We start from the raw sequence: 13,226 nt of genomic DNA, 5'->3' as shown, positions 1-13,226 counted from the left end.
GAGCAGGATGAAACACAATGACCCTTCTGGCATTAGCACTGGGCTGAGGGCTGGCATGAATGCTGGTGGTGGGGATATGAGGACAGAAAGCTTGGTTCATAGCTATATTCTGGGAGCCTGCTGGATCCAGAGTGTTTACTTGGCATTCCTGCCCTTAAGTTTTGCTTTGCATCCCTGTACCTAATCCGAACCCCAACCCTTGAAATCAGTCCGACATGAACTCTGGGCTGTCACCCTCTTCCCAGACTGAGCCAGGGCTGGTATTCTCTCTGTAGCCAGCTGCAGCCCCTCACTATTCCTCAGGGTCCAGGGGCACATCTAGCTTTCCACTGCCTCCAGCCTTCAGCTCTAACCTGAGTTCCAGCTCTAGCCTTACCCTGAAACAGGAAAGTCCTGTATTCCCCAGGCATCATCCTGAGATGTATGATCAGCAGCAGCTGTCATCCCAGTCCTCTGGCACCTAAAGGAGCAAGAAACAAAGCTGGTTCTTCAGCCCCTTCACTGTCTAATCTAAACCCATGATTAGATGCAGACAGCAGCTTGCTAGGCTGGTACTGCTCAGAATCAGTGTAGTTTGGTGGTACTTACAGGATCCAGCAATGAAATTAATCTGTTCATTCTTCTCTATCCTTAGCCCTGACTGTGGGTTGCCTGAAAGATGGGTGGGACTTGGGATGGCCAGCTCTGGAAAGTCTGAGTGAATGTTTGTACCATCAAAAATCATGCTGAATTTTGAGCAGGGAGATGTTGCTGGTCTGTTACCAACACTTTGGTTAGAGATTGGGACAGTAAGTCTTAAAAGGTGTAATTTCTTTCTGGATTCTTCACTGTGCAGATTGGTGTTCTTAAGATGTAAAAGTTAAAGTGGTAAGATTGCTGTTAGCCTATAAAAAGTCAAAGCAGGTTGGAGACAAGGTTTGGAGAGATGGGGCTGGGTAAACAGGCTTCTCGCTGGATCTGTTAAGGGTTGAGTGTTGAGATGGGGTCAGGTGCATAAGGTTGTTTGGGGTAAGGTTTGCTCTGAGGAGGTAAGAGGACCAGTTTTGATCTGCATACCGGGGTTTGAGTTTGGGATGTACAGAGCCTCAAGCTGTGAGTTGGCAGGACTAGATGAAGGCTGATGCTAACTAGAAATGTGATGCAGAGTGTTTGCTGATTTTTGCTGTTTAAAGCAAAATTTCTAACCTGTGTGCTTGAGATAAGGTGTTATTTTTCATGGCTTTATACTCCTGGTTAGAAAAGAAACTTGAGGACTTGTTTGTCCTCCGTCCTCGTCAGGTTTCTCCTTCTGTGGTCCAGGCATGAGCTTTCAGAGTATGTGTGCATGTGTTGCAGAGCATTGTGTCTCTTTGGGCTACAAACAGGCCTTTATGTGGACTTGAGGGCTACCACTATGCATGGTAGACCTCAGATCTGACAAATAGGTGGGCCATTGAGGAAAGAAAGGAGGTAAAACCATAGTGCGTGAAACACACTGTTAATGCAACTTGCTTTGCTCTAATAGTGGCAAATACAGGAAACAGTTGTTCTTTGGAGATGGTGATAGCTCAAGTGATGAAGCAATGTCTTGGCAGACAAAGCTAGAGGGGAAAGAGCAGTTGAGGAGGAGCAGAAGGAGTTGCCACTCTGTGGTTCTCCAGCCCCTTCTGCACCATTGCTCATTCTGGATGCTGGCTCCGATCTATTACTGAGTGTTTGCCAGTTCCCCTCCCTTGTTGGTCCAACCTGACCTCGGCTCCTCACCTTCATCATAGACTACACACCAGCTACACATGGGGTAGAACAAAGAAACAGCAGGGAGAGCTGGCTGGAGACTCTTCTCATGGCAGTTTTGACACGTTTGAGAAGCCACTCCCTGCAGGGGTACGTGACTGAGGTGGCAGATCTGCAGTGACTTGCCTCCATGACATCAGGAGCATCAGTGCAGTACGGGGTGCGATTCATTGTTGGGACTGGGGAGGGACCAGAGAAGGGCTCAGTTCTGCTAAAGGCTCAACTCCTGGTGCAACCGATGGGAGTAGAGCTTTAAGGCTGACTTAAAATGGGGCTGAAGAGTTGTAGCCAAGTAGGGGAGACAGGCACATGGTTTCTTGAATGTGTCACGTTTTGGGTGGTCTTGTACATTTAGGATTAGTGCAGCAGGAGAAACTGAGCGGTTCCTTCAAGGTTGCTTTTAAAGGATTTAAAAGGAAAGTCCAAAAGAGTCAGTTACATGCGGTATTTATTTTCTTAAACTTCTAAGGATTACTGCTTATGGCATTGCAAAGTACTGAGGAAAGAAGAAAATACCCTCTTTGTAGTGACCTCTCTCAGTCATCCAAAGTGCTTGCATGAAGATGTTTTGACCTTATATAGACGATAAATGGTGGAGAGAAAAGCCAGTCTTGATCTTTCTTCAAAGTTGAACAAGCTCCAGCCTGCAATTGTAGTACTTATTGAAAAAAAAAGGGGCAAAATTTGTTATTGCGTAAAGGAGTCACAAAACAATTTGAACTTGCCTTCAGCGCTGGCTTTCCAAGCACTTAAATACCAAACTTTCTCGAGACACTGGGAAATCCCTGTCAAACATGTTCTGTGGACATGGACCTCCTAACACAGGTGAACCAGGAACTCTCTTTTGTCTTTTTCATTTGGGGTAACCAGTAGCAGTGCCCACAGATGCTACTGCTAAGTGAGTTCCACTTAAATAGAACCCAGACATCAGCCTTCTGTGGTCAGCCAGGCCCTTTTAAGGGAGAGTCCATCAATTACACTGAGTGCCCTGTGGCTGCCTATGGGTTATGCTGTGCAGGACTGAAGGATTACCATTTATATGGGATTAACAATATCTGTGCTTTTTGTATTGCTCTGTGCATAGCTTTGAAAAATGCTTAATGAGTACATTTTATTGATATTTGGTGAGGCTGGGTGGCGCAATGTTCTCTTGCTTTGTACTGACTGGGATGCTAGAAGTGTTAGAAATGGGAGCTGAGTAACGAAATTAGTTTGGTGGTAAGGTTTAAATGAAAATGAGATGCACTTTAATCAAGTCTTGAAGGTAGCTGTTACTGGTAGCGCAGCCAGGAGAACCTATGAGTTCTGTACTGAAAGGGAACAAGTGAAAGAGAAAAATAAGATGACACAACTGAAATCCTTCAGCGTAAGGCACAGATTGCATAGAGTTGTCAGTGTGTGCCGTGCTGTGAGCCATGCATGCCTTTAGGGTGTTGGTGTATGATAAGAGCACCTTTGGACTTGAGCCAGCTCTCAGCTGATGCTTTTTGCTATCTCATAGTCACGTTAGCCAGGACCACAAAGAGAGACAAGCTCCCAGACCAACACAGCGGCTCTTGCAAAAGCCTCCAGTGGGTGATACCTCCAGGGAGTTTGCTTTGTACACAAGGGGCAGTACAGGCAAACGACACAGATCTGTGTGGGAAGGAAGCGAACAGCGGGCATGCCAAAACTGTAGCTCATTATGAGCGGTTTTACTCCCGGGATAGCTGTAGCCTCGCATCAGCATTTGTGGGAGAGGTGAATTTAAAGGAGAGGTTTAAAGGAGGATGGATGTATGAAGTTGGCACCTGGAATTCTTCTCATTCGTAACAGGAGGACGGGCAGCAGCGGAGGTAGGGCTTCCTCTGCTATTTCAAAATGAGGATTCTTCCATATCCTCAGTGAAACTCTTCCAAGTGCTACAGGCCAAATTTTGTTCCCAGTTACACCCATGCAACCTTACTGAAGTCAGCAATTGTCTGTTTTGCAACCATTGCCTGATGCAATAACTTGAGGGCTACATATCTTAAAGGTTTAAGATGTGCTTGTATTCCTAGCACTGTGACGGCGAGTAATGATGGACACGAAATCACTGCTGCCTGAGTAATTGCTGAAGAATAACTGAGGTCAGTGGCATTGCACAGTTGTAACTAACTGCACAGGACCGAGAACACTCATACGCAGTATCTGTGAGTTCATTGGGACCCAGGAGAGATGGGACTGTCTCTTCCTCTAGCTGGAATGCCACTTTCCCACATCAGACACGCCCTGCAGTAATTATACCCTTTTTAGACTCACCCTTTAGCAATTAATCGCCTAAACCCTGCCTCAAACTGACATCATTGGGAAGTCCAATAAAAATACGGCAAACTTTCAAACCATCCCAGGAAAGCAGAATGCTGTGTTAGTAGTAGTAGTTCAATGCAGCTGTTCGCTGATGATTTTCTCAGCCTTATCGCTTAACATGAGGAGTTCGAATTCGCTTCCAGCAAAATAGCCTCCAGGGTTATCAAAGTCCTTGTCTTGTCTATGGTGATGTACTGGCCTCAAAGGGTTTCATGTCCATTCATTTCTTTTTCTTGTTTTTAACTCCTCTTTGCAGTACTGAATACCTTCTTCTGGAAGACTCAATCTTGAGCTTCTCAGACCTCAAAATACCAGCAATCGCTCAGTCAGTTTCAGTTGTACTTTGAAAAACGACAACCAAGACTTGTGTGTTCTTTCTTCCCTCCTTTTAAAGTTTTATTTTCAAGTTGACCACCTCTTTAAAAGCATAAAGGCATATTCAGAGCTTGCATTTGCTCCGGGGGAGAGGAGAGCAATGGCAGCTTGCTCTACTTTTTAAATCCCTTTTTTCGGAGGGGGTGGAGTGTGTAGTAAAACTTCAAATGACTTCATTAATTGGACCCTGTATAAGGACACAAGAAGTTATCACTATTTTTATGACAGGTAAAGCTGAAAAGTTGAACCTGATTCAGAGCAAATAGTTGGGGTTGTTTTGGTTTTTTTTTCCATTATGCTCCTGTCTGAACTGGCATACACAGCTCATCCGATGAGTTTTTTGGGGTTTGGGTTTTGTTTTTTCAGTTCTTGGTTTGCGTGGGAACAGGACTCCACAGGAGAACTTTCCAAACAAATCCTAAGAAAGGAAATGACATGTAGAAAAAGTCAAGGAAGGCAATTGGAAAATTTTGCAGAGAAGGATTCCTGCTCTGTAACAGCTGATGATGGAAGCATGAGGCTTTGCAATTGTAAACAGAATTTCTTTCCACCCTGCTTGGCAATCATATTCAATTTTTGGGTGTAACCCTTTCATGTACGCAGCTGCACTCCCCATTCCCATGGCTAGGCATGCCGGGTAAACCTTTTGATCTTGCCTTCTAGCCTTTGCTTGCTTGCAGTGTGTTTATTACAACTTTTTCAACTCCTCCGGACCAGGGTGTGATGGATGATCCTGGAGGAGCTGCCCTCTAGATCTCTGTGATTACACCGAGTTGATGGTTTCTCCCTGACAGGTGCAGGCAAGTTGATTTAAAACCAAACCAAAACAAAAAATCCTTTTAGTAAAGCGAAACCTACCTGGTGTCAACTCCTTCCTCTGCTGTCGTGCTCAGGTCGGGAGAGAGGAGGATTTACTTGGCTCCCATTCCTGCCTCCGGCACACTCATCCCTTTGAATCGCAAATATCTTCGCATCATACTGTGTCATGTCATTTGGTAGCAGCAGTGGTTGTTCATCCAGAAGCTGGGTGCTCCAACCTCTTGGAGAGCGCTCCAGCTCTTCGCAATTTGCTTTTACCTTTTCCTTTCCCCTCTGTGTGGTGTTTTGGTTTGGTTTTCTGTAGCACTGACCCACCAGACATGAAAATCAAGGGGCTTCTCCACAGTTTGCATCAGGCTCTAGGGAGGCATTGGACTGAATCCTACACTTGTTGCACATTGAATGCCCCTGTTAACATAGATCTCCATCCTGTGCCCTGTAGATGCCACAGACCATTCAGAAAGGTACTGTTGGTATTTTGAGCACATCCCCTGCTCCTGAACTATGGTGGGATTTGGAGGTGTTTGGCATGTTTGCAAAGCTCTGTAAGTAAAAACAACTGTCTGATTTTTATCATTCCCTCCTACTTCCCCCTGTTTAACTAGTTTAAAAACTAGTCACAAAACTCGGTCTCCTTGCAAATCTTTACTGTGTCTTCTTGCTGGTTTGGAGGTTATAGCATAGCTGTGATCAGCCAGAGCAGACACTCTTGGAACATGTAGAATTCCCTGCGTTTTGACAGTAAAGAAACCTTTTAACCTTTGAAATCCTGCACATGTGCTGTTATCAGGTTTCGAGAAATAGAAGAGTAGCGGTGCACAGGATACTTTGATTTTGGAGACAGCCAAGCACCTTTCCCGTGGGCTCTGCGCAGAAGTATTGGCAAAACTTTGGTTATTGTAAGCTAGCATGAAGCCATCATTTACATATGTGATTTGTGAAGCAATACCAAAAAGCACATTTCATTAAAAAAATATCACTATCTTGAATAAACTGGAGAGACATGGATTTGACAGATGGACCACTCAGCGGATAAAGAATTGGTTGATTGACTCAGAGTTGTGGTCAACAGCTTGATGTCCAAGTGAAGACCAGCGATGAGTGGCATTGCTCAGGGATCGGTGTTGGGACTGGTCTCATTCAACATCTTTGTCGGTGACATGGACAGTGGGATTGAGTGCATCCTCAGCAAGTTTGCCGATGACACCAAGCTGTGTGGTGAGGTCAACAGGCTGGAGGGAAGGAATGCCATCCAGAGGGACCTTGACATGCTTGTGAGATAGGTCAATGCCAACCTTATGAAGTTCAGCAAGGCCAAGTGCAAGGTCCTACACCAGGATTGGGGCAATCCCATGCACGCAGTCTGGGCAGAGAATGGATTGAGAGCAGCCCTGAGGAGAAGGATTTGGGGGTGCTGGTTGATGAGAAGCTCAACATGACCCAGCAGTGTGGGCTTGCAGCACAAAAAGACAACTGTATGCTGGGCTGCATCAAAAGGAGCGTGACCAGCAGGTCGAGGGAGGTGACTCTCCTCTGCTCCCGTGAGACCCCACCTGCAGTCCTGCGTCCAGCTCTGGAGGCAACAACTCAAGAGGGAGAAGAGAAGATGCCAGCGAGACCTTAGAGCAGCTTTCCGGTACCTAGAGGAGGCCTGCAAGAAATCTGGAGAGGGACATTTTACAAGGGCACATAGTGACAGGACAAGGGGGAATGGCTTTTAACTGAAAGAGGGGAGATTTAGATTGGATATAAGGAAAAAATTCTTCACTATGAGGGTGGTGAGGCGCTGGCACAGGCTGCCCAGAGAAGTTGCAGATGCCCCATCCCTGGCAGTGTTCAAGGCCAGATGGGACAGGGCTTTGAGAAACCTGGTCTAGTGGAAGGTGTCTCTTCATATGGCAGGGGTTCAGAACTAGGTGATCTTTAAGGTCCCTTCCAGCCCAAGCCATTCTATGACTGAATGTTTATGCAATTTGGAGTGTGGTGCTTTCTGCATTTTTAGGTGCGCACAAATCACTTTAAGCTGATTCTTTAAAAAAAAATATTGGGGGTCTTTCTTTTTTTTTTTTTTTTTTTTTTTTTTATCAAACATACACATTCCCAGTCCACCATTTGATGCCTGAGGAGTCTGGATTGAATCGTACACTGAAAGAAGATGATATTCAAAGCACATGCGTCAGCTCAGCTACTTTTTAATCTGTTCCGTGAATTGTCCACACTCAGCAGCTTTTTTTTGGCTGCTGCAGAAGCCAGCAGAGTGCTGCAGGCAAAGGCGTCACCCAAGCTACCTTAGTTGATGAAACTAAAGTTGCTTCCTGAGTGTTACTGTCCTGTACGCTGTTGGATGAGCTGGCTCTGCATCTGTGGCCAATTTGGATCTCTGCAAGTGATTTATTGTGCTCTGAAATGCAGCTGCTTCATGTACAGCATCTGATCTGGGACCACCACTGGGAGCCGTCCTTGCTGAAAGTGAGGGAGAGATTAAAGCCAGTTGAATCAAAAAGGGATTATTTTTTTTTATGACCCTTCTTGGTAGTTTTTTTCCATTAATTCTTTTATAAAAAATGGGAAACTCTTAACTCTCTGAAACATCTGAGCTCCAGTCCTTCCTGGTGGTTTCCTTTTGGTTGTGAGTTATTGGGAGATGACACGAAGACTTGCAGACAGCTGCCTCTTCTGAAGCCTGCACAAGGGATTTCAAAACATGAATTCAAAAAACCCATTCTTGTGAGCACTCAGGCCTGGATTAACAGGGGAAATTCATCAGCACGCATTTGATCTTGATGAGTTGAAGGCAGCAGTCCTTCAAGGTTTTGCGTATGAGTGAAACCACACAGGGACAAGCTGAGAAACAGTGATGTTACAGCAGGGATCCCATCTCCTTTTCCTCGTACTTTCTCATAGTTATCTGAAAGACACTGAGTGCCTATCAGAAAGGTTTGATGTGCCGTCATATTTGTTGGCAGTGGAGTTTGTGTTGTGTAGGTGCATGGGGAAACAAAATTTGGCATAAATATTGCCAAGACTCCCAAAAGTATTACCTAGCTGGTACTTGGATAGCAATGCTTACTTGACCTATTCTACGACTAGTGTCACAGAAAAGTATGGACAGTCATGTATGAGTGTAGGTATTACTGCAAGGGTTAATATGTATTTCCTTTACATAGAGATGCACTGACCTTGTCTGTGCTGGTTTGCGATGAAGTATAAAACCAGTTATTATCAAAGAGGGTCATCAGAAAAAAGTCAATAGAGAACAAGGTCAGAAAATACCTTGCTTAATTTTACTGAAAACAGATGGTGTTTCTCTAACTCCAGAGTCACTGTAAGGATAAAAAACCCACAACAACTATTTTCTGTCTCTTCCAGTTAAAATCATTCTATGTAAAAATGTGCATAAATGTCCTTCTCCTTTGAGCCACAATTTATTAATGTAAACCTCATGAGTCCGGTATGTAGGGCATATCCAGCTCTGAATATTTAGACAATTAAAAAGAAGAAAATCCATTTTTCTGTTTTCTCTGCTGACAAGTGAAGATAATGCACACAATGCTAACATGTTTACAGGATTCAACACTCTTGGCACAAATACGGAAGTATCCTAAAAGAGAAAAAACACACACAAATGTGTAGTACTTAGCATGATGGTCTTAGCATTTTTGAAGGAAATAGATATATTTCTTAGTTATTTTCATGCTAAGTTAATGCATGAAGGGCTGTCTCACCATAATGTTTCTGTCCTGATAATCACTGTGTGTGGGCATGCACTTAGTGCTGAGATGTGTGTTTGCAGGCTTTGAGTAGCAGGGAGGGGGGTGCATAGAGTCAGCATGTTTCTTGTATGTTTCTTGGGCCTGAATGTGTATCTGACCTTTCCCAAATCTGATGAACTTTCCATGTCAGAAGAGCCTGTTTTCCACACACAGACACTGCGCAGCCTCTGGGAAGAAGGGCATTCCTTAAGCAAGTGTGGAAGCATATTTCATCCACAATTCTGTGTCTGGTACCACTTTGTGGCTGCCGTTTGGGGTTGAACAGCAGGCTGGCCTGAACGTTAAATGCCTTCACGACTGAGAAAGACCAGGCTTTTCCTGGTTGAGGCCCTGCTGCAGCGTTCCCTGTACCCACCTGCCTGGTTGATTGGTTGGTTGCTGTCTGGGGAAGGGATGGGATCTGATGCCATAATTACAAAAATCCTTTAATAATGACAGTGAATGATTGGACTAAGCTTTGTTTCAGGCACAGGAAAGCAATGCTCACCAGTGACAAATGCAGCGCCAGCAAACGTGTTGAGTATTCAAACCACCGGTCTGGTGGTGCTCCAGGAGCAGCACATGGGCTTCTGTGAAAGCCTCACTCAAGTGGGAGATACCATGCGCAGGTTTGCTGTCCGTTGCTGAAGTCAGCATTTGGGTGGAGTAATAAATCTTAACTTTTATACGTACTCTGTGTATCTCTTGTCCCACGTATCCACTACACCCATAAATACCTGCACAGTGTAATTACTGAGAGAGCAAAGTCAGTTAAAGAGAAGATTAGTGCTACGGCAATTAAAGAATTATTGAAAACCAAGAAGCCTTCACCAACTGCTATGAGAGATGTCACCCCCCGGGGAAGGAAAAGTGAATGCAGAAGCATGGCCATGGAGGCAAGTCATGAGCCATGTCTTGCCTGAAACTGGGCTGTTCAACGTATCTGTAAATGATGAGGGAGAGGATGAGCTGTGGTGTGAGAAAATCTGCGGGCTATTCTGAGCTATCAGGGTGAGGAGGTTGAGGGTTGGTTGTGAAGGGCTGCAGAAGGACTTTGTGACACTGGCTAAAATACCAGGCAAAATACAGTATAGGTAAGTGCAAGGTGATGCAGCTGATGATGAGGGGGGAAACAATCCCAATGTTATGTACACTGTGATGGGTACCAGCCTGGTGGCTGAAACACAAGAATGAGGTCTGGAGTTATAACTGAGCTGTGAAAATCTGCCTGATCCTCATTAAAAGAAAAAACCAACAAACAAACCAAAACCAAAAAACAAGTCCAGTAATTTTTAGGAAAGAGATGGTGAATGGAAGGGAAGGCATCAGCTTGTCACTGCACATCCATGGCTCTGGTGTCTCTATCTCAAAACCAAATTTGTACGACTGGAGAAAATACAGAGAAATGTGTCTGGGGTGATGAGAAGCACAGAATAGCTGCTCTGTGAGAGTTCCTTCAATGGCCTAGGGTGTATCAGCAGAGAAAAGAGGGCCCAGACAGCAGCCTACAAGGTTGTGGAAAGAGAGGAGGAGGTGGATGAGGAATAATGGTTTTCTGTCATTTCTAACGCAAAGCTGAGCATTTTGACAGCACTCTTAGTGCGTTGCAGTTGCCTGGGTGGTGCACTATTCCTTCTGCATTGCCGCAGGCCATTTGGGCATTCCCTGCAGTGATTCTTGACCAATTCATGTGGCTTTAATTGCAAACTCTGTGATTTAACTTGGCTGCAGGCATGGATGTACACCAGCTTTTACTTACATGGCAGAGGGACTTGCTTATGTAGAGCTCATTGGGATCATTTCTCATTTTCAGAGGGTGCAAAGCATCAGAAAGTCACGTGCTACTGTCCACATAGAACGTTCATTTGACGCTCTCACACCAGTCTGTGGCAGAAGCAGACAGAGTGGAGAACATGATTTGAAAAGAAGAGTTGTTTAAAAACCATCTACAACTTCTCAGTTATTAATATGCTTCTTTCTGTGAAGATTGCCATCAGTGTGATGGGGAGCATGCAGCTGGAGAGGTTCCTGTGCTGGCTCCAGGCAGCACACAGGCTGCTGGAGGCTACTGCTGACACATGTGATGGTAAGACGTGAGGGGAGCAGGTTCCTGTAGTTCACTCCTGCCTGTGCTCTTTCGGGAGGCTCCGTGTAACCACAGCAGCCTGTTTTGCTCTGTATTGAAGATAACAGCATAGAGTCATAGAATGGTTTGGGTTGGAAACGACCTTAAAATAATCTAGTTCCAACCCCCCTGCCATGGGCATAGTAGATGGGAGGGAAATGCAAGACATTGCAGGACTTGCTCCTCCATTTTGTAGTACTATTTCTTGCATTGTAGTGACATTTAAGCAAGTTTGGGGTACCTTTTGGCTGTAGGCAGCCTTTTCCTAGAAAAGCATGGAAGCTTAGTAGCTGTGTGATAAGCAAAAGGTGGGGGAAAGGGAAAAACGTTATCACTACCACATGCTGCTATGCAGGATCACATTGTGGTTCATCAGGGGCCAGGTGGGAGCTGGGGCACACAGAGTGCCTCATGAAGGAGTTGCTCAGCATCTTTCCCAGCCAGATAAGGCGGCTTTCAAATAAGAAAATTGATGAAATAAACAATGAAATCCAGCAGGCACAGACATCTGCTGGGAACTGCTGCTTGCCTTTTTCTACAGTGAGAAGAAGGAGGCAAGAGGCAAGAGTAGGACCGGGCTTGTGGAAGCCATATCCTGAAAGATTGGTTTTACACACTCCCATGGGGGTGGATCACAGTCTTGGGCCTCATAGCAGAACGGGTTGGACTCTCCTGACATGAGACGCCATCCTTCCCTGTCCATTTCTGAGATGGAAGATAGTTCTGCTTTTACTGCGGCCAGCCAAGAGCGTGCCACGTCGGGACTAGTTGTAAAAGGATATGTTCATCCATACAAAAAGTTAACGTACTAGTGAAAAAAATCTTGGCATGGAAACATAGCTGGGCAGCTTAACAAGCAACATCTCACTGGGCAATGCGTTGATGGGTTTTCCCTCCTTCCCCCTTTGACCTGCTGTGTCACTTGTAACCTCTACTGGCTAGTGATAATGTCTAGCTTGGCTTTGATCTTTCTGCAATATGAAAGTGGTTATTCAGTGCTCATTGTGAGTATTGTTTGCTTGGATTACATTGTCTTTTCAGGTTGAATACACCATGCATTAAAACACATACAGTAATAAAAAGTGAAAGATAGTGAAACTATAAATGTATTTTGGCTTGCTCCTCAGGTGCTGTAAATTATTCTGTATGCACTGAAACCTCCTGATAAAATACTGCCTTATTACGCGGCATAGTAAAAGATATGTTTAAGCAGGTTTAGTAAGAGAGATTAATAAAGTTAAGATGAAGTGACAGGCTATTTGATAAAGTAGCTTGAAATACAAAGCTTTCAACAGAGATATTCCGGAGGATGGGTTTATGAGCTCTGCTCTGCAAAACAGAGCCAGAACACCATGACCCCTTGCAAGTTTCCTTTCCCAGAAGTCCCTGGGGCTGCCTACAGAGCTACAAGGCAGGTTGCTTGGCTCTGGGGCTGCAGCCGTCACTCAGCGCCTTTGGGGCTGAATCGTTGGTGAGAGCAGTGTCTGCCAGCGTGGGCTGCTGCGGCACGGCACTGGAGAACACCAGGAAAGGGCATTACAGCAAAAGATAGGGCTTGTTTGTACTGGTGGTGCTGAACTAGGCAGCAGAGAGCTTCACTCTCTTCCTATGCTGATCACATACCTCTTGAGGGTGAGAATGTGGTCAGAAGTAAGGCAGGATTAAAACTGGAGAGTGTCTAAGAACAATGCACAAGGATGACATGGGGTATTGGCAGAAGCCATCAACACTTAATGTCATTTAATGTTACACACCAATCATGTTGTTTCACATTGCATCAGTTAGGGGGTACGAATTGGGCAGTGAGTCCTTCCCTAAGTTTCTTACCTCTTCTTCCTTGGCATGGTATGCTAATGAAAGCCCTAGCCTGGCTCTTTCATCTTGTCCCACATTTTCCTCTGTTGATGTGGAAAAGGAGCAAGGGAGGGGGCCCAGGCTGGAGAATGAGAGATAAAGCAAGTTTGTTTATGGCTGAGTCAGAGGACAGTCAGATGGAGAGTTTTCCTTGTAACTTAATAGCAGCATTAATCACTGGGACTGCAGCTACTCCCACT

This window comes from Psittacula echo, assembly GCF_963264785.1.
Source record: "Psittacula echo genome assembly, chromosome: 2".
NCBI lineage: Eukaryota > Metazoa > Chordata > Aves > Psittaciformes > Psittacidae > Psittacula > Psittacula echo.
Note: the sequence above shows the minus strand (reverse complement) of the source record.